We start from the raw sequence: 21,511 nt of genomic DNA, 5'->3' as shown, positions 1-21,511 counted from the left end.
AGGCCACCAGGGCAGGCATCATGAAGAAGGTGTCATTTGAGCCAGACTTGAAGGAGATGAGAGAGGAAGGCATGTGGATCTCTGGGGAAAGAGTGTCTCAGGCAGAGGGAAGAACGGCCGGCGCAAAAGCCCTAGGCAGGAGCTTCCGGACACATTCAAGAATCAGAAGGAGGCCAGTTTGGCTGAGCAGAGTGAGCGAGGGCCAGGGCAGTAGGAGATGAAGTTAGAGAGCACGGGGATGGAGGATCACATGGAGAAGTGCCCTGAAATGGGCCCCCTGGAATGTTGGGGGCAGAGGAGTGATTCAACTTCTGTTATAAAGGCAGCCCTCTGGCCACTGCGAAGAGACACACCATAAAGGGTAGGACAGGAGCAGGAAGGCTGGGGAGGAGGCCACTGCAGTAATCCAGGCAGAAGAGAGGCTGGGACCAGGGTCCAAGTGGGAGAGGGAGTGAGAGGGGCTGGATTCTGGACAGATTCTGAAGATAGAGACTTACACAGGGACTGAATATGGAAGGTGAGAGAAATAGAGCAGTCAAGGGTTTTGCTCTGAGCTACTGGAAGAGAGGAATCGTCATTTACTGAGTTGGAAAAACAGGTAGAGCACATACGGGAGGCAGAATGCAAGGACTTCAGTGTTGAACTTGTTAAATTTGTGATGTCTGTTAGATAGCCAAGTGAAAATAGCTGTGGCCAGTTACACGTGCACGCGTGCACACACACACACACACACACACACACACACACACATATATAAATCTGGAGTTCAGGGAAAGTCAAAGCTGTAGGTATAAATTTGGGTCCAGATCATAAAGAATTTCCTCTGTAACAATAAAAATAAGAACCACTCCTCCTCTTACCAGCACCACCATCAGCTCCTCCCACTACTGGTAATTTCTACGTGCCAGGCCTTGTGCTCACATTACTCACGTTACCTATTTCCTTCTCATAAGGACCCCGTGGAGCAACCATTAAAATCCCCACTTTACAGGTGAGCGATCTTAGGCTTAGAGAACTTGCGTCTCTTGCCTATCTCACATGGCTGCAAAGAACTCCATTTTGCAGGCAGTGAGGAGCCATTAAAAAACTGAAAGTAACATTGTTAGGTGTTCATTTTGGATAAACTGCTCTGCGGGTAGCACAGAAGTTCGAACAGGATAGTATGAGACCAGTGAGGAGGCCGTCGTAATAACCCAAGAGTCCGAGTAAGAGACGATGTGGGACGGAACTCAAGCCTGGGGTGCAGAGATGGAAAGGAAGGAACAGGGTCCAAGAGTGACCAGGTAGCATGACAAGGCTTGGTGACCCAGTGAATTGGGGGCATAAGGGAAAAATCCACCATGTCTATGGACTTCCGGCTGAGGGAACTGGGTGAAGGGTGGGGAACACAGGAGAATGGTCGGGACCTGGCAGGCTGGTGCAAAGGGGCACATGAGGAAGCAGGGGCGTGACATTGGGATAGGCTGGGAACCATTAAGATTAGGCAGATAAATGTTGCCACAGATAAGAATCGAGCCCTGGAGTCCTTTAAACTTTGTGAGGGCAGGCCCCGGGTTTGCTGTGGGCAGCGCCCTATACAACCGTCTACACACAGCAGCTACTTAACACAAAACAACACTCTCTCCCCCAACCCCTTTTGCCATTTACTGGGCATACTCGAGGCAGATTTTTTTCCAATGCAAGCACATTGTGCCGTTAGATTGAATGAGGCGAATAAATTCGTTCAGTATTTCTATAGAACTTTTTTTAAATGCAACTTATAACAAGTAACAGCCCACTTCCTTCTCCACAACTCAGCCCTCCCCACCACCGCTATTGTCCGTCCTGACTGGGAAAATGGGTAATTGTATTCCAGCTTGCTTTATGCTAAAACGCTTCTCTTTGCCCAGCTTCAATCATTATCAAAACCCAGATCCTAATCTAACTTCATCATCATTAAGCAGCCAAACCAGCTGCAGCAGTGAAGACGGGGTGAGAGGAAAAGGCTTAGGAGGAGAGCAACGTTTCTCTGAGAAACAAAAGAATCGTCTCTGATCAAGTGACCCAGCGGGAGAGAAGGAAGAGAGAGCTCCCGGAGCTGACAAAAATAAAATTGCCAGTTAGGCCTTCCTCTCATTAGTTGTTCTTTCACACTTCACATTAGCTCAGTGAAAGGAAGATGAATTAAGAGTTAAAAGCACCAAAATAACTTAAGCAATCGTGAAATAAGACTTAAATGTGCTTTATATTTCCACCAAAAACCCTCTTCCTGTCTTGTTCACCTCTCTCTAGCTCACATCAACCTCCGGGCCTTTCTTTCTCCCTCCTCTCTTTGCCTCTTTTCTCTCTGTTGCTTCCATTCTCTCTCTGGACTCTGGATTCTCCCCGCCCTCTGCTTATATAGTTTGTTCTCTCTAATGATTTTGTCCCCTCTCTTCCACTCTCCTCCCACCCTTCAGCCCTGGCCAGCCTCCAGGACCCTCTTTGGAGTCATTCTCTTTCCAGCTCCCCCTACTTGCCCTCAGCCCTTCTCCCTCTAAGACCTTCTCCTCCCCATCACACCCCTCTCCCAAGCCCCCGCTTTCCAGTGTCTGGCCTCAGAAGCGACCAGAAACAAATTTCTAGTGATGGAAAGCTCATTGTTGCCGGAAGAAGGCAGATGATATAAACAAGGCGATGGCTTCAATTCATAATTAAAATAAGCCAAATGAAGCAGCAAAACGAGACAGATTCATGGTTTGGAGATCTAAGGATGAACTCTTTGCAGAAGACAATCCTCCTTCCCCTTACTCCACTGGCACTGCGCCCCAGAAGCATATTGACTAGCCGATCAATTCTCAAATTCTAAAGAGATGGGCCAGTGATAAACGATTACCCCGCAGCCCCTCCTCAGTGACTGCTAACACACTGAACACTCCCCTGCTTCAAAATACCTTGCCCGGATTGTTTATCTCTCTCCCCTCCCCACCTTTGTTTCCAGCTACAGGGAACTCCTAAGTAGAAAATCAATAGGCGCTTTAATTACTGGCCTCCAATTCATCAGGGCCTCAACTGTAATTACTCTGCCTGAGCCAGGAGCCTCAGAAGCCAATAAACTGAGACAGCCAGCCACTGGGTAATATGCAAGATGACGAGAAGCCAGAGGCTGTGACTCAGCCAGGAAGGAGCCTGCTGAGACCACCTGCCCATCTTCCTGCCACCCCCTTCCTGGGTCCTTTTCCCTGGCCAGCATTCAGGAAGGCAGTTCCAAAAGCCATCTGAGGGCAGAACTGATGGGGGCAAAGGTTGGAGACAAAGCCAACCCTTCAGCTGTCTCTCTGGCTTTCATTCAGTCAACTATCTCCAAAACCTTGCTGCTCAGGGGTAGACTGTAGACCAGTGGCTTCAGCATGCCCTGGGAAACTGTCAGATGCGTAGGAGTTCAAGCCCCAACACAGATGCACTGAATTAGATTCTGTGCTTAACAAGATGCTCACATGAAAGGACAAGAAGTACTGCCTTAAAATACATGCTGGCATGTGTTTAATTTGCTAGGGCTGGTGGGGAGGGGGGGACAATGTTCTTGGTACCCATTCCATGGCCCGACAGTCTTTATGCCACTTACAGAGGCTTCCCAAGACTCCTTTTGGGTTATGAGGGGCCCAAAGATGCTAAAATGTTCTTTCTCCCCCACAGCATCTTAATTCTTTTCTTTCCACATCCACAGCTCTTCCCAAAGACAGGTTAAATGAGGATCTGAGAGCTGCCTGTCCACCTGGGAATCTTTTCTCCACTGTCCTCCATGACGAAGACTGGCCATTTGCTATGCCCCAAGCCCCCTACAGCTCATGTGCTCCTGATTATTGCCCTCCTCAGCTCTGCTGCTAGAGTTCGTTCATCTTGGGACCCTCAAAGGATGGATCTCAGCGAAATCCTCAGAGTTCCTCTCAGGGACTAGGTTGGTCCCATAGGGTGATGCTTGGGATGTCACAAGAAATGCTGTCGTGGGATCCATTTAAAACAGCAACAGTGGATAGAATTGTCTCCCCCAGGAAAACAGGAGTTCATCTTTGGGACAGCTCAGAATAAAGGACTTCTTTGTGATGGGTGAATTCATAACCTATGTGGCTCTGAATTGATTCCTCCTTCAGGCTACAGGGACTTAGAGGCCAAGGATGGTGGCAAAACGAGCTTGGTTTCTCCGCCAGATGCCTGAGCAGGCTGGGTTTCTGGTGAGGGAAAGCAGGACTGCTTCTGCCCTACTTCCTGCACACACATCAGCCAGGGCTTTGAGTCTGAGCACAGAGCTATTGACTCAGCTGATCAATTTCCAAGTCGCAGGCAGCCAGGCCCATGAAAAATGACTCTGTTGCCCATCACCCACCCGACCCAGACACTGGCTAATGCAAATACGACAATTCTCCATTTAGAAATTTCTTCTAAAGCTCTTTTTGTCCTTCTGCCTCCCAAATGTAGGCGTTCCCACCTGAGCCCTCTGCTCTTCTCTCTCTCTGCTTTCTCTCCAAGCTCATGCACTCCTTCAGCCTAAGCCACCACTTCTAATGGAGGTTAAATTCTCAAGATTCTCCATTCCTGGTTCTTCGCTCAAGCTTTACACTTACATGACTCTTGCTGGGCAATCCTGTCTGATGGCCCAATAATTATTTTCCTTTAACTCAAGATGTCTAAAAATAAATCATCCTCTTCCCACATTACCCCCACCCCCAACCTTGTTGCTTTCCATCCTGTACCTCTCATTCTTGTGAACGGCACCCACGATCAAACCTTAGTCATCATGACTTGTACACTCCCATGGACAATCAGCCCAGAGGCACTGCCTTTCAAAGAACTCTCACCCTGTCTCCCTTCCTGTTCACATTATCACCACCTTTATTCAGACTCTGTTTGTGTCAAACCTGGGTGCACGTGATAGCCTTAGTTTGGAATCCCCCAGTCCTTCCCCAGTGCCAGTGGGTCTCAATCCAAGCTGCACAGCAGAACCGCCCAGGGAGCTTTCATAAAACACCAATGATGAGACCAATGACTAAGACCAATTAAACCAGAGTAGCTGGATGTGGGCCTAGGTACTGGTAATTTGAAAGGCTATCAGGTGATTCTAATACATAGGCAGGGTTGCGGACCACTGCTCCAGCCAAGCCAGGGTGTTTGCTACGTGCAACTACCCTCTGCCTACTCCCTCCTCTGTAACTGGGCCCCCACCCTTCTCTCTGCCTAGGGTGACCTCCACTTCTCTCTCCAACAAGGGAAATGCTCCCCATCCTTCCAGGCCCAGTCAAAATTCACCTCCTCGGTGGAACCTTTCCGGATCCCTCTCCAGAACTCCTGTAGCACTTACTCACACGTCACTCATGGTACATGCCCTGCTCTTCCTTGCCCTGTGGTACATGGTCTTGTCATAGCCCCTTAATCTAATTGTCACCTCTTTGAAAGACCAAAACCATTCCTTTGGAGTGTCTCACTTGGAGCCAGAAGAGCTAAGCTTGCATTCTGACAGCTCATGAACAAATCTTTGGCTATGAAACTTTGGATAGGTTACTTAAAATCTCAGTTTCTGGTGCTGCAAAATGGGAACCATGATTCCTATCTATTTCATCAAAGCGCTAATCATAATTATTATTAGTCTAACAATTTTTGCCCTTTATGTTGCTTAACAGTGGCTTGGACCAATTAACTACTTTGTAAATTAACTGGCTGTTGAATAAAGGAATGAATACATTAGGATTTTTATCACAGACTTTTTTTCTCCTCCTAAAAATAATTCCAAGTTAGAAAATCAGTCCACCAAAGTGTGGCACCTAGGGTCAGGGGCCTAGTACCTCCTACGGTGTAGTCAAGCATGGAGACATCTGCGTTCCTAACTACCCTTGTCACAGGCCCTTGCTGTGACATTTAAACCATGTCCCTTTTGTCAGGTGTCAAAGTCAAGAGTATGGATGTCACAGTCGCTGTCTTCATGCAGACTGGCCTCATGGGTGAGTGTGTGCACATATATACAGAGCTAATAAATTGTGCTGCCCTCTCATGGCTACCCGTATAATCAAGAAGGCCAGCTTCCCCAGTGAACATTTTCAGAGCCAGCACTCCGGGGGACCAGGCTGGGCCTGGAGATCCCGGTCTACCTCCCTCTGTAATACGTGGCAGAGGTTCTGTCTGCTAAGTACCAAAGGTTCCTACAGCAGCTGGTCTCTGCTGGGACAGCCACCTAATGAGCTAATAACACGTATTTTACATGAGTCTGGGGGAATTCTAGAGCAAAGAAAGTGGAAGCTCAAGGAGCAGGAGGTCATAGGTCAAATAAAATATCATGTAGAGCAGGGGGTGTCTGCCAACCACCCCACAGTGCTCCGTCCTGGCCCCTGCCCCCGCGCCTCCGTCGTGGCCTTCTCTGGCCTGCATTCCCCAGCCTCCACACTCATTTAAATGCTCATTTATTTTTCTGGATGAATAATCTCTGAAAGCAACTAGATTAGAAGAGTCCTTTATCCTGACTCACAGCACTCGTGCTCCGAGGAGCACCAAGTAATTAGAAAACATTATCCTATTCATCCCATAAAACCCAGGAGAGGAAGGCAGGCAGCAAGGACTGCCATTGCCCCCTTGAAGCGGGGGAACTGGAGGCCTGGATGGGGGATGAGGTGGCCAAGGTCACAGTTGGGCAAAGAAGGGGAGGAGCGGGCAGAACCCGCAGTGCTGGTCACTCAGGGGAGCTTTTCAAGTCTGGGCAGTTTAGAAAGCTGAGTTGGCCTGGGAGCTTGGCAGAATCATGGGGACTTTTATTCTCTCCTTGATGGGTGCATTAACACTCTCATCCTGTCCTGAATAAACTGATGAACTGAGACTCTGGTACCCCAAGGGGTCAGACAAGCCCTGAACCTTGTAAGAGTTGGAAGGGCCTTGGAGATCCGTCATATGGCCGCTTTATTTAAACAAAGCCCGGGAAGATTATGATTTGTCCAAGGTTACATGGGTTGTTCATGGCCAAGGTGGGCCCAGAAATCAGGTCTCCTGAGTCCATATAGTGCTTCTCAGGATGCAGACATCACCCCTATAAGAGAGTCCACGTTTCCATCTCCACCACCATCTTAGGGCGCTGGGCAAGAAGACTATTCCTGGCCAGGGGCCTCTCTGAATTTTACTATCAGGGACATTTACTTGTCCCTCCTCTCGATGCTTGCACCTGCCCAGTTACAGATAAGGAGGTCACATGAGGCTGCAGTTGTTTGTCACCTGTGGCCACTCAGGTATTTCTGTGGCCTCATTTCTCTGTCCTCTCTCTCCATTCTCCTCTGGTCCCATGTCCCTCCTTATCTCTGGCCCCCACCCTACAGAAACCTGGGTGAGGAAAAGCTCCCCAAAAAAAAGCTCATAGTGCAGACACCAGCCCACCTAGAGCCCCCAAGCCTCAGAAGAGGTGGCAGCTCTGTCCGGGCTGCAGCCCACCATGGGCTTCAGACACGGCAATGTCAGGGGAGTCGGGGCATGACCTAAAAAGACCAGGCTACCATTGCTCGGCAGAGGTCCTCAGGCCCCCTCTGCAGCCCTCCGATTGGAAGGTGCACGTGACAGCCAATGCCATGGTCCCTTGGCAGCATGGTGCACTGGTTAGGGTCTTGCCTGCAAAGCGCAAATCTGAGGCTCACAGCAGTCATCACCAGCTGTGAGAGTGCAAGCAGGTTACTTCATCTCCCTGAGTCTTCCCATCAAAATGAGGCAACCAATATGAGGATGAAATAAGTTAATACATGCAAAGCACTTAGAATAGCCTTAGGACAAAGAAAGCATTCAAAAAGCATTCATTAATTCTGCTTTTCTTGCCTGGCCCCTGGCTGCTCCCCTGGAATGACTAGTCTTGCAGCAAAGATGTCCAGGCCGGAGCATTCCTCCTTAGAAAAGCTGTGATGGGATGATTGGCCTGGAGCCCTGCCGGGAGACAGAGCAATTGCTCCTTTATTCCCCCACTGTTGTCCCTTCCCTCCCACTCTCCCAACACCCTCCTCACTGCCAAAACCAGTGCTTGGACAAGCATCTGATTCTCTTACTCGCCCCAGGGTGAACCCTGAGGGAGCCAAGTGTGTTTTCCTCCTAAGTTTTCTCATTTCCACAGAGTCAGAGGGAAAAACCACAGGTGAAGCAGTCCCGGCCTCAGCAAGGGGAGCAGTTCAGATGGAGGCAGGTTCCCGGCAGGCGACTTCCCTGCCATTTTTCCAGGACTCCCCCTCTGAGCAACGCATTTCTGCCCAAAGAGAGAGATTCAAACTGTTTCTAGAGCTTTCCCACTCACTCGCATCCTTACCTACTGTTATGGAGTGAATTGTATCTCCTCAAAATCTATGTGTTGAAGCCCTAACCCCAGTGTGACTGTATTTGGAGGCAGAGCTTTACAGAAGCGACTAGGGTTAAATGAGGTGATAAGCATGGGTCCCCGGTCTGACAGCGTTAGTGGCCTTATAAGAGGAAGACGGACCACAGAGCTCCCTCTTTCTCTACCAGGTGAAGACACAACAAGATGGCAGCCATCTACCAGCCAGGAAGAGAGTCCTCACCAGGAACTGAACCCGCTGACACCTTGATCTTGGATGTGAGACATAAATTCCTGTTGGTTAAGCCACTCGGTCTGTGGTATTCTGTTATGGCGGCCCAACAGACTAGTACACCCCCCCATCCGCAGTTCCTTCGGTCTTTCAACCTCTGCCGAGACACCTACCCCAAGCCTGGCACTGTGCTCAGGGCTCAGACATTAACAAGGAGTTTACAACTAGAAAGAGATGTACAGATCGGTTGGTGGCTTTGTTAACTATTTTAAAAGGCATAATGAGATAAGTGGCCAAATAAAAGTATTTTGCGATGGGAACAGGAAGTAATGGATTTTAGTTTCAACGAAGTTTCCAGGGGCAGCAGAGATGGAACACAGGCTGCGTTTTAGGACAAAGATCTCGTGTCTGGTGGAGGAAGGACGACCACGCCTCGGGCAGAGGGGAAGCAGAGATTCCTGTTTTGCTCTCATTAAAGGTTCTAGGAAACTATGCACCTTTGGTGCTGGTTTAGATGACCTCACTAGTGCTTTGAGGATCTTTCTTCAAGATCCAGGTCAAGTCCCACCTTCTCCATGAAGACTTCCTGAGATCTAGCAGGACTTAGCCGTCAGCTAGTCCAACCTTCTTGTTTTACAGATTAAGGCAACCCAGGTTCCGTGAGGCACATGCCCTGGGTTTGAGTTGTCCTCTTGGTTGCATTTGTCTTCATTACTCAGCTACCTTCTGAACTCCTGGCTTCGTGCAGCTCCCAGACACACACAAGGCTGCTCCTGCTCATCTTTCAGGGTGAAACTCAAATGTCACCTTCCCTGACCACCCTGGCTAAAGCAGCACCCTCCACTTCCCCACTTGCCCAGTTCATCTCTAATACATTACCTGATTTCATTGCTTTTGTAGCACTTTTTTGGTATGTAAAAATAACCTTATTCAATTATTTGTTTACACGTTTACTACCTGTCTCCTTGAGTTAGAATGTAACCTTGCTGAGAGCAGACCTATTTCTATGCGCCCAGCCTGGCACAGAGTAAGTGCTCTATAAACACTTGCAGACACCGAGCTGTGCTCTTAGGGGAGAACCAAGCAGGCACCGGCCGTGTCCGCCCCACCCGGGTCTTTAAACCAGATGGACCCGCTCCCACACCCCGGCTGCCTCTCACTTGACTCACGCTGGAAGCAGCTGAGCTGTCCTCCTGTTCCTGAAGATACCTTGGCTTCTCATTCATTCCGCTCCTGCATTCACTGGGCTCCTGACCTCCGGCTTCAGGTTCCCTTCCAGGTCTCTTCCTCACAATGGGCTCCCTCTCACTTCAGCACAACCCTCAATCTCTCTTTTATGTTAAGGAACAAGCCTGTCTTTTCTCCATGGCTCCCCACTCTCCTCACACACTCACACACTCACACACAACTGGAGAACAAAGCAGTGCTTCCGGAGGGTGACACCCCTCCACCCTCCTGACCCCTCTCTACCCCACTCCCAGCCCCACCAGCCCCCACCCCTGCTCCACCTGCCGCCCCAGTCCGATATGCCTTCCCCTCCTTGGCAATCACAGGACAGCAGTGAACCTGGCACCAGCTTTTATCGTAAACTCAATCATGGGCGCCGGCTGCTACTCCCTGGCTGTCAGAGGTAGGGATGCTCCTTCAGTTCACTGGCCCCGGGACGATAGAGCCACGCTCACTCCCGCCAGGAGTTCTCGGCTCACCTGCCCGAGGGACGAGTTGGTTTCCCTCCTTCTGTCACTCCTGGTTTCAGCCCTCGTGTTAGGCTGCTCCCACCGCCACCCTCCCTGGCCTCTCCCTGGCCGTGGAGAGCTTCATTTTCTTGATGTGTGTTTTCTGGTCATTCCCTCCTCCTCTTTCCTCTTACCTGGTTTGAATTGTGAATAATTCATGTGTTTCCATGATCCTGCCACAGTTTTTCTCCCTCATGAATCAAATCCCTGAGACACAGTTTACTTTATTTCTCACTGTCTTCTGGTCTGAGTTGCTGTCAGGTACAGGGTTTATTCCTGTAGGTCATGAATGGAGGCCAACACTTAGGCCAGCTAACAAGGCAGTTATCGTTTTTCCACCCTGCTTTTCTACGATGCTCTATTTTTCTAGCCTATTTTAATAGTTGCATATTGTATAATATTACATGGTTGGATAGATACATAAATAGATAGTTACATAAATAAATAGATGCAAATAGACAGACATAATTATCTCCCCCTAGAGCTTGCTCAATCACCTTTGTTATTTATTTAAAGTTTCTGGGGAGAAAGTGGCAGATGCCTTTGAACATGTTCCTCGTATGCAGTAGATGTCCTAACCCCGCAATTTGTAGCCTCATAAGGACTCTCATAATAGCTCAGCTCTTATCTGGAGTCCACCTGGGTATCATCTCCATTCACCTAGTTTTTAAATGTCTCCTGAGGCCTTACTGTGTCCCAGGGGCTAGGCAAGACCCTAGGCGTACGAGGTGAGCAAAATAGACAGCATCCCTGGGGGCCAGCCCTGTGGCACAGTGGCTAAGTTTGCACGTTCCACTTCTGCAGCCCGGGGTTCACCAGTTCAGATTCCTGGTGCAGACCTACACACCATTTCTTAAGCCATGCTGTGGCAGGCATCCCACATATAAAGTAGAGGAAGATGGGCATGGATGTTAGCTCAGGGCCAGTCTTCCTCAGCAAAAAAGAGGAGGATTGGCAGCAGATGTTAGCTCAGGGCTAATCTTCCTCAAAAAAATAAATAATAGCATCCCTGATCCTTAGGAGCTTACTAACTACTGGGAAACTGGGTATTAATTAAGTTATCTTATGTATATATAATTATATATGTGTGTATATTTCTAAACTGATAATTTGATACATTTATATGAAATTTGATATTTTTATTTTTAATATTTTGATCAAGCTTGATAAAATTGATATTATGTAAACTATAAATATATATATTTCTAAGCTGATAAATTCTAAACCTGCTGAAATTAAGGAAATTATGACCATGAAGTCAGGAAAGCAGTTAAAGCGGTTATCTCTGGTGGAGGGAGTGGTTTGTGATCAGGAAAAGATGTACAGGGGTGTCCTTGAAGTCCTAGCAATGTTCTATTGCTTGACCTTAAAGGTGGTTGCATCTATTATTGATTAAATTTGAATAATTATTATTGATTAAATTTGATGTGTGAGTTTTATGTACGCTTCTGTGTATATGATATATTTCACAACTAAAACACTTTAAATGATAAACAGACACTTACAAGGTTCTATAAGAGCATGTATCAGGGGCACCTGGCCCAGTCTGGAGATCCAAGGATGGCTCCCTGGAGGAAGGGGCAGCTGAATTGAGATTTACAGATGAAGATAAGTTAGGCAGAGGAAGGAAGGTATGTAGAGATGGGATGGAGGGAAGGGGAGGGAGGCAAAGAGGGAAGAGCACAGCACAGAACAGAGCCTCAGGAGTCTGGGGGACTCTGAAAGCAGTCCAGGGTGTCTAAAGGCCAGAGTGAGGAGGAGCAAGCCTAGAGAGAGAGGCAGGAGCTGGACCATGCAGAGCCTTGTTAAGGATTTTTGTTTATGTCCTAAGATCAATGAGAAGTGCTTAAAGGTCTAAGCAGAAAGTGACATGATCAGATATACATATTGATGAGATCTCTGATTAAAGTGTAGAGAATGGATTAGAAGAAGGCAAGAGAAGATGTGGGGAGGACAGTGAGGGGCTTATGATGATAGTTTGAATAAAGTGCTAGCAGGCTAGAGATAGAGAGAAATGGACAGATGTAAGAGATATTGAGGAGATAAAGTCAAGAGAACTTGACCATGGATTTGTCTCCCTTAGAATGTATGTATGTCTCATGAGCTCAGAGGTCTTCGTCACTGCTGGCTATTCATCACCTAGGGCAGTTCCTGAACCATTGGTGTCTCTCACCTCAGGACTCTTCGATGTGTTCGTTTCTGCATTCCAGAATGTGTCATGGAGATGGAAGTGGAGTGAGGGGAGAAAGCTTCTGAGGTGCCAAGTACATAAAAAATGCAATGAGGAGAGAAAGCTTAGAGTGTTTAGGAGCCACCCTGAGGATTCCAGTGCTTCTTTCATAGAATGGGCAAGTAAATGAAGCAGAAAATAGATTGTTTAAATGATAGTAAATATAACGAAAGAAGAAGATATAAAGTTACTAGTGCCATTGGGTATGCTAAAACATCAGTCTTCAAGAACATCTCAAAGATCATCCAGATGAGGAGTAAATGGCCAAACCAACACTAGCCAACTAATCTTTACTCAAACAGATGATTTGGGCATCCACTCAACATTATGTACTGCAGGAGAATAGAAGGCCAAGAAATGAGAGCAGAAATAAACTAGTGGAATCTTTGGGGGTGTAAGATGAAGTCCGGGTTGTTGCTATTTAATAGTTTTTAAGTTTAAAATTTGATTAGAGAGGTTCTCTGTGGTTTGGATCTGAATCTCAAAATGAAAGTAAAATTATACCCCAAATATCCCTCCATCTCCTAAAGTACATGGAGCCAAATAAGAGGTAGAGGGTGTTGTTCAGATGGTTTGCACAAAGAAGGACATTCTCCCCTCCCTGTCCGTGTTTGCAGAAGGTAGATAGACAAAGCAGAATATGCTCTGTGACTGAGCAAACATTCTTTTTGTTGATAGTAGGTCAACAAATGCTCAGGCAAGATCTGCATTTGAGGTGTAGACTTTTAAAACTCAAAGTCAGGCCAATGATAAAGAATATAAGCGGAAAAGCAGAAAGAAAAATATGATCACAAATTATAACGAAGGCTGAGTATTTTTAAAATATTCTTATTTTTCCAAAACAGTTTATATAATAGCATGATATGAAGTCCTTTGAAGTGACACTGTTTTTCACTGAGGTAAGTCTGATATACAAATAACCCTTGATTATAGGCAAGTCAACAGAGAGGTGGAAGAGGGCGGAACTGTGGAAATCAGCTTGAATGAGCCCCAATGTGGCACGTGAGGAGTGACAGCTAAATGAAAATAAGGGTGTGAAGAGGCCATAGATCTATGCCAGACTGAAATGAAGATCCTCTCTACAGGACAGGTCGTGGATGACTCCAGAGGAAGAGACCAAGCAATGATAAGGGACTTGCTTAAGGAATAACAAGGGAACTGTAACGACAGTTTGACCTTGTTATCTACTAAACAGTCCATGTGGACCAAAAACTGGGGAATCTAGGGGCTGGCCCCATTGCCTAGTGATTAGAGTTCTGCATGCTCTGTTTTGGCAGCTGGGTTCATGGGTTTGGATCCTGGGCGAACACCTACACCACTTGTCAAGCCATGCTGTGGTGGCAACCCACATACCAAATAGAGGAAGATTGGCACAGATGTTAGCTCAGCAAAAATCTTCCTCGAGCAAAAAAAAAAAAAAAAAAAGGCAAATCTTTTTTCAGGGAGTCATATATTGCCCAGAAATTTTGGATCTATGAGATTTTTGTTAAAAGTCCCAAATCTCTCCATAGTAACATTTAAGGACTACAATTTCCACAACAGTGCTTAGGGCCAACCAGATTAACTTGCTTAAAATCACAGCCAAGACTGAACCAGATCCCAGATCTATGCTTCTACCAAGGTGAGGGTCTCTGCAACTCACAAGATGACACACTGGTGAAGCATTCAGAGGGCAGCAATCACCCAGCACATTCTGGTGGAAAGAGCACTGTGCTGGCCATCAAAAGACCTCGTCCTGGCTTTATCACTGCTTTGCTATGAGACTTCCCACCACTGGCCTTGGTCTCCTTGTCTACAAAGGGAGAGAGTTGAATTAGATGCTTCCTAAGATTTCTCTAAATCCTAGGGAACAGATACTGCAAAAGTCCTGAGGTGCTGAGATTGATGTTTTTGATAAACCAATATGAGTGGAAGAGAGCGAATATTAGAGAGAGGTATCAAATGGAAGTCAAAGAGATATGTAGAATTTTGCTGATCAGAGTAAGATATTTGAATTTTACTTTAAGTGTGGGGGAAATCAGTGGAGCATTTTAAAAAAGGAAGGAAGAAAATCTGATTTAAATTTTCAATAGATCACTTTAGCTTCAGCATAGATTGGCTCCGGGAGAGCCAATCCGAAACAAGTGCAATCAGGATCAAGAGTCGGGGGCTTTGCAGTGGTCCAAGTGAGGGGTGGGGGCATTAGTAGTAAAGCAAGGATTTGAAAAGTGCCTTAGAGGTAGAGGCAGCGGCACTTGCTGATGGACTGAACATGGAGTGGTGAGTGAGGAAAAAAGAGAAATAACGATGACTTCTAGGTTTTGTTTTTTTTTTTTAACTTGATCAACCAGCTGGATGTAGTACTTTTTACCAGGAAGAGGAAGACTAGAAGAACAAGCTTAGGACATCAATGAATCAGGAATTCTCTTTGGACACTTTAAGTTGGAGGACTTTATTAAATATCAAAGTAGAGATACCAGGTAGACTGTTGAGTTCTCTAAGCTGGGTTCCAGAAAGATGTCAGAGCTAAAAGCATGGATTCGGTAGCTATTGGCGTACAAGTGGTATGTGGCCACCTGCGGTGAACATGAGACTAGAGAAGAGAGAGAGATCCATGACTGAATTCTGGAGCCCTCTAACTTTTAGACATTGAGTACAGAAAGAGAAACCAGCAAAGTAGTGGCCCTTGGGATGGAAGGAAAACCTAAGCAGTGCATGTCACCAAAGCTTAGGGAAGATAGTGGCTAAAGGAGAGGAATAATTGCTCAATGATGCTGAGAGGCCAAGGATGAAAGTAACAGAGAAATGACCATGAGATTTGGCAACTTGAGGCCACCGGTGCCCTTCAGCTGTCTCTGTGGAGTGGTGATGTTGGAAGCCCGCCTGGGCGAAGAGAGAATGGTAATGAGAATGGGGGACAGCAATGCTTTCAATAAGTTTTGCTGACAGCTGAGAAATAGAGTGGAACCTGGAAGGAGAGTGGAATCAGGAGAGGCTTTCATGTTTTTTCAAGTAGGAGACATCAGAGCACATTTATTTACCTACAGGAAAATGAAGTCGTGAGGGAGAAATAGAAGATTCAAGAGAGGAGTGGTGACCATTGCAGGAACAAAGTCCTCAGGAAGGGCGAGGTGATGAAGTCACAACACAGGAGGAGGGTTGGCCTTTGCGAGGAGCAGAGTCATGACCCCCATGAGTAACGAGGGAAGACTGAGAGGACAGGCACAGTGACAGCAAGAGGTGTGGAGTCAGTGGCAGGAAGATGAAGGAGTGCCTGTCTGTCAAATACCAGGTACGGCCATCAGCTGGAAGGCATTAAAAAGGGACGGTAGGCAGTCTTTGGAGAAAGGAGATGTAAAATTGTCATTTTGGAGAGTGGAAAAGTAAATGGATGAGGGAAATGTTGTGGAATTGCCAGACTGTTTCCAGCATGCACTTGAGATGTACAGCCATAACTGTAAAGCGACAGCAGGCTGCACAACGATCTATTCTTCTCTGGCAAAGTGTGGTTGTTCAGATGTGAGCATGGCCAGTAACTGGACTTAGCCAGGTTGGGGTTTTCCAGTTGAGTACAGGACAAGAAGTCCTGAGAGGTTTTTGCAAGGGGTTAATGGTAAAGATGGAGGATGGACTCTAAGCCTGGTAAAATGAGGCGGTGGAGAGTGAAAAAGGCAGAGTCAGGGGCTCGGAGAGAGCAACGCAATTGTGAGGTCACTGGACTTGGAGTGCTAGAGCAGAAGAAAAGAGGAGTGGCCAGAATTGGGCAGCTCGTGGTCAGGACTTTGGAGCAGGTGCAGTTAATGGCACTGTCAAGGGCATGGAAATGGTCAGGGCGGTGGGTGAGCCCTCTGCTGCCCTCATTAAAGTTTGAGAGAGCCATCCCCTGATTCCTGAGCTGTGTATCACCTGTCCTTACAGAGGAGCAGAGAGGTGGTTTCTAACAGGCATAATTTAAGGGACATTTCAGCAGCCCCATCACCCAAAACATCTCTGTGGAGGCCTGCAACTGGTTTCTGACATTCTGCTATTAAAGCTTCCTTCATTTCTCTCCTCTCCATTCCATAAGTGCCACCACCTAACCTATTAATTCGTTACCAGTCATTTATACATAGGTGTGATTTAGTGGCTCAGACCCTTTCAAGTAAGACAGCAGCGGGCTGCAATCCAATTTTAGTAGGCTGCAGGGCATGGCTTTTAGGGAAGAGTGGGAAGAGGCGCTCCTGCAAAGGAAAGGGGGTTAGGAACTAAGCATTTGTTAAGCACCTACTATGAGCCAGGCTCTGCTCCAAGAGCTTTGCCTATGCAATGTCATTTGAGATGCTGTCATTTCCTCCTGTTTATGCAACAGGAGGGCTCAGAGAGAAATGTGTGTCGTTTGCCCAAGCCCCACAGCTAACGAATGATGAAGCCCGGGTCTGAAGTCAGAGCTGCAGAGCCTGGGAGAGGGGTTTGGATGGGAGGGAGAAGCATTTAAAAGGAGAAATGCAGGGGCAGGAGGCACATCTTGGCTAACCTCACAGCCCTCGCCTTCCAGCTCCCTTCCCGAGGCCCTAGAACTGTGCATGTGGCTGTTTTATCCACTCTCCTTAGGAGGTTGTTCCCTGAACAGTTGTTACACCCTTCCGGGTTTTTTTAAATGATAATTTAAATTTTTATTAGGTGCTCAGCCGCAGTATAAATACCCCTATTTGAATTGCTGACACACAAATCAATAGGGAAGCACTTTCTCGGACCAGAGCCCTGGCATGGGTGCTCCCAGCCGCATCCTCTCTCCTGAAGAGAAGGAGTTGAAGAAACAGAGCAGACAATCTTCTTAAACAAGCCACAGCTGAAGGAAACAGAATGAGCATTCAAGGTTTCTGCTCTCAGGGCTCTTCTTTCTTTGGCTGTCTATCCCTCATTCTCACTGAACAATCTCACCATTAACCTCTGGACTACCAATCAGAGCGATGTCATCTTTACGGGGGGAGTAGAGAAGGCAGCATGAGTGGCGGAGAACTGGCCTCGTGTTTTGACACTGAGAGCCAAACAGCACTCCCCAGTGTCTCCCAGAGACAAGGGATCCGGGGTCTGCAGGCCCCATCCGCCCACCTCCAAGTCTCCACGATCACTCCCTGGCTCGAGATCTTGCAGTACAAGATATGGTTAAAATAAAAGAATATCTCAATGGTGAACAAAATTTGGTTAGGCTGCACCTTTAGTTCTCTGATGAAAGAGGCAACAAGTTTGCACGCTACAATACAGCTTAAGATTTCACACCTACAGCACCCAAGCAGGTGGTAATTCTCCCCATGGGTATCCCAAGAGGAAGGCCCAAATTCCAACCTCCTTCTTTAGTATCATCTTCCAAGATTCTCACCACCGCATCACCATGACCCAATGATCCTGTGTTCCAGCTACATCACAGTTAACTTTCAACATGCCCTTTTATGACTCTGAGCCTTTGCATATGCTGTTCCTTCTACCTGGAGTGCCCCTTTTCTGTTCTCTGGTTGGCAAAGGCCTATGCACCCTTAACACATAGCCCACCTATCATCTCCTCTGCGGAGCTTAATGAGATACCCCAAGCAGCATGAGTCACCCCACCCCACCGCTTTCCCCCTCCCCCCCACCACACACACAGCTTATTCCCAGATGTTAGCACTTCATTATGCTGTGAGGTGGTTCCCTATCTTTGTGCCTTCCCCTCTACCCCAGCCAGACTGGGAGATCCTCAAAGACAGGGAGCCATGTCTCATCCAACTCCACATCCAGCCACTAACACAATGCCTGGCTCAGAGTCGGTCTTTGGCAACGTCTCGTTGAAGTAGGGAGTACTGGATGAAAACCCATTCATTCATTCACTCAACAAATATCTGCTCAACACAGTGTTCCAGGCTAGGAATGTGACTGTGAATAAGACAGAATTCTTAAGTCATAAGACACAATAAGTCCCTATTCTCAGGGAGCTTACATTCTACTGAGAGGAGATAGATAATAAGGAAGAAATCAAATATATATTATGTTGGTTGGTAATAAATGTGACAAATAAAAATAAAGAGAGAGAGTGACAAGGAGAGCTATTTTATTTTGATATTATTATTTTTTTTTTTTTTACCTCTCCCTTTCTCTCCCTCCCCCTAGCCCCTGGCAACCACTTTTCTACTCTGTTTCTATGACTGCAACTTTTTTTAGATTTCCTATGTAAGTGATATCATGCAATATTTGTCTTTGTCTGATTTTTTTCACGTAGCAGAATGCCCTCCAGCTTCATCCATGTTGTTGCAAATGATAGCATGTCCTTCTTTTTCAAGGCTGAATAATATTGCATTGTACATACAGACATATACGTACCACATCTTCTTTAGCCACTCATCCGTTGATGGGCACTTAGGTTGTTTCCATACCTTGGCTATGATGAATAATGCTTCCTTGAACATGGGAGCTCAGATACCTTTCAATATAGTGATTTCATTTTCTTCCGATATATACCCAGAAGTAGGATTGCTGGACTTATGGTAGTTCTATTTTTAATTACTTGGGGAATAGCCATCCAGTTTTCCACAGTGGCTGTACCAGTGTACATTCTCACCAACAGTGCGCAAAGGTTCCCTTTTCTCCACATCCTCACCAGCACTTGTTATCTCTTGTCTTCTTGATAAAAACCATTCTAATAAGTGTGAAGTGGTATCTCATTGTGGTTTTGATTTGCATTTCCCTGATGATTAGAGATGTTGAGCACCTTCTCATGTATCTGTTGGCCATTGTATGTCCTCTTTGGCAAAATGTCTACTTAGGTCCTTTGCCCATTGGGTTATTTGGTGTTTTTGCTATTGAGTTGTATGAGAGCTTTGTATATTTTAGATATTAACCCTTTATTGGATTTGTGGTTTGCAAATACTGTCTCCCATTCCATAGGTTGCCTATTCATCTTGTTGATGGTTTCCTTTGCTGTGCAAAAGCTCTCTAGTTTGTTGTAGTCCCATTTGTTGATTTTTGCTTTTGTTGCCTTTACTTTTGGTGTCAAGGAGAGCAATTTTAGATGAGATTATTAGGATGGGCTTCTCTGTAGAGGTAACGTTTGAGGCTACTGGCCTGCGGGACACGGGCTTCATGTTCCTTTGCTGGTGGTGGAACGAGGTGGGAGCTGGTCCCTGTGGAGAGGCTGTGATGAGTGACTCGGGTCCCCAAGATGGCTGGCTGGGGAGGCAGGAAAACCAAGACAATCTGGCCCAAAGGAAACTCGGCTGCCATAGCGTTCAGCACTAATCTAGTGAGGGAGCTATCTCAGGACACATGTAGAAATGAAAGGACTGAAGAGCCTGGTGCCAAAGCCTCTGCAGGACACCCCAGCCTCTGCCCAGTACCCCCAGAGATGCTACAGAGGCCACGGAAGCGGGTTCTGTCTTCTGGGCATCTGGGAAGAGGGTCTTCTCAATCTCTGTGAGTTCAATTACCAGCCCAGTCACAGCACAACAAAAAGGGCTAGAAATGATTAAACCCAAGCTGCAAGAGTCGTGATCTCAGTTTTGTCACTTGCCACCTGTGCTATCTTGGAGAAGCCACTGCAACTCTATAGTCATTCCCCAATCTGTGAAATGGGAGTAATTCATGAGTCATTTTGCTCTCCTTCACAAATGGCTGTGCAGATCAAATGTGATATATATAATCGCGCTATGAAAATCACAAAGCACAACAAAAACGCAAGAAATTATCGCTACTGGGGAAAGTGAATCAACATTTATTGAATATCTATTAATTGCCAGGAGCCCCGTTGATGTTACCTTATTCACTTTTCACAAAATTCCTAAGAGGTATTGTCATCCTCATGTTAGAGCAGAGGAAACAGGGGCTCAGAGAGGTTCAGTGACTTCACCAAGGGGGCAGAGCTAGGCAGAACCAAGACCCAAGCTGAGGTCAACTGCCTTCAGAACTGACATTCTTTCTCCCTCCCTGCGTCCTCATGCCTGTGGGAGATTGACCCAAGCTTGGGATGGATTCTCTGCCCTGAATCACCCCTCCCAGAGCTGGGATGTGCATTGCCCCCAAGTTCCCCCTCAGCCCTGATGCAAGAACTAAACACTAGCCTCTAACCAAAACTGCACTGGGGTGCCCAGGCCTCTCCTGTCCCCAGTGCTTCTATTCTGGGATGAGGCTGCCTCTTGCTCAGTCTGCCACTGCGTCTGGCACATTGTGGGGGGGCTCTAAGTACTGCACGGCCCACCTGCTCCTTTGGCTGATGCTCTGCCGCCATCTCCATCTCTGACTACAGAGCAGGGATACGCCTGGGCTACACTGAACTTCCCTATGTCCCCGGCCAACACTCCCTGCCTCCCCTGCAATCTTCTGGTGGTCCTGGCTGCCAGGTGTTCAATTTAAGTCCCCACAGCTGAACAAGGAACCTCAACAGGAACAAATGGGGCTTCACTGCATCTGCCCGCCACGCTCTTCCCAGCTGGACCGATCATTTGAGGATCCGTTACAGGAACTCCATTTTGCACAATCGCAAATGAGAGTTAAAAGAAGTGGCCCACAAGTGAATGGGTAGTTACAAGTGTGGCCCATATAATCCCTGAAGTGGATAAACCACAAAGCGAATGAGGCATTTGTGGACAGATGAGAACTGACACCTCCTTGTGAGATCGGGTGAAGGAAAATGCATTGACAAAAACTCACCTGCTCTGAGCTGGATTCTTTTCTCATCCTGAAGGAGATAGATGAGGTTTTGTTAAAAAAAAAAAACAAAACAGAATGACTCCCCAAAGGAGGGGGAGTGGAAGAAGTGACAGCCCTGAGCACCTGGGAGACATAGTGACTGCTCTGGTCTTATTTTTAAACTGAACTTAGTGATCCAAACCAAGCTTGTGAGGACTATGACTGTCCAGTTTTTGCATCTCGCTCTGGCAACAGGGAACCTGGCAGTTTCTGAGTGATGCTCAGGATAGCATGGTCACTAAGTGCACAGAGTTTCTGGGTTCAAATCCTGGCTCTGCCATTTACTGTGTGTCTTCAGGCAAATTAAATAATCTCTCTGTGCCTTAGTTTTCCCATCTTTAAAATGGAGATAATAATAGGAG

General features: G+C 46.9%; 1 protein-coding gene across 2 annotated transcripts in view; it reads right to left on the bottom strand.

Annotated features, from left to right (window-relative positions):
- TNR (tenascin R) overlaps positions 1–21,511 on the bottom strand; it is a 406,518-nt gene that overhangs the window by 374,025 nt on the left and 10,982 nt on the right. The window lies entirely within an intron of this gene.

Source organism: Equus asinus, chromosome 25 (genome assembly GCF_041296235.1).
Source record: "Equus asinus isolate D_3611 breed Donkey chromosome 25, EquAss-T2T_v2, whole genome shotgun sequence".
Classification (NCBI taxonomy): domain Eukaryota; kingdom Metazoa; phylum Chordata; class Mammalia; order Perissodactyla; family Equidae; genus Equus; species Equus asinus.
The sequence above is the reverse complement of the archived record's forward strand: the minus strand, read 5'-3'. Positions and strand labels throughout refer to the sequence as shown.